Genomic DNA, 449 nt, shown 5'->3' on the forward strand with positions numbered 1-449 from the left:
GGGGTTCGCCAGGGAGAGGCAACAGCACACTGAAGTTCAAGCACTGTTTCGCCAGGTTTGAAGACGCGGACCTCAGACTTCTTGTCGGCTCTAGTCTTCATTGCTCGCTGAGACGCATTGGGGTGTTCTTGTGCCACGGAACATACTTTGGAGAGCCTCTCCTTGAAGTTCGAAACATAGTCGAGCAGATTGGTTTCGTCGTCCTCTGCCAGAAACCCCTGTTTGGTGAGTTTCAAAGGCCCCCTCACCTCAGTGACCGTATACCGGCTCAAACGTTGTGAACCCAGTTGACTCGTTCGATAAGTCCCTAGTTGCAAACAGTCGCAGTCTTCTGGAAAATTGCAGTAAGCTGTGATCATACTCTTGAGGGTTTGGTGATACCTGTCTAGAGCTCCTTGAGACTGCGAGTGATATGCAGATGTTTTAACCTGCTTAATTCCCAACTCAGT

Source organism: Acanthaster planci, linkage group LG01 (genome assembly GCF_054643075.1).
Source record: "Acanthaster planci isolate LZ-2023a linkage group LG01, COTS_SCS, whole genome shotgun sequence".
Taxonomy (NCBI): Eukaryota; Metazoa; Echinodermata; class Asteroidea; order Valvatida; family Acanthasteridae; genus Acanthaster; species Acanthaster planci.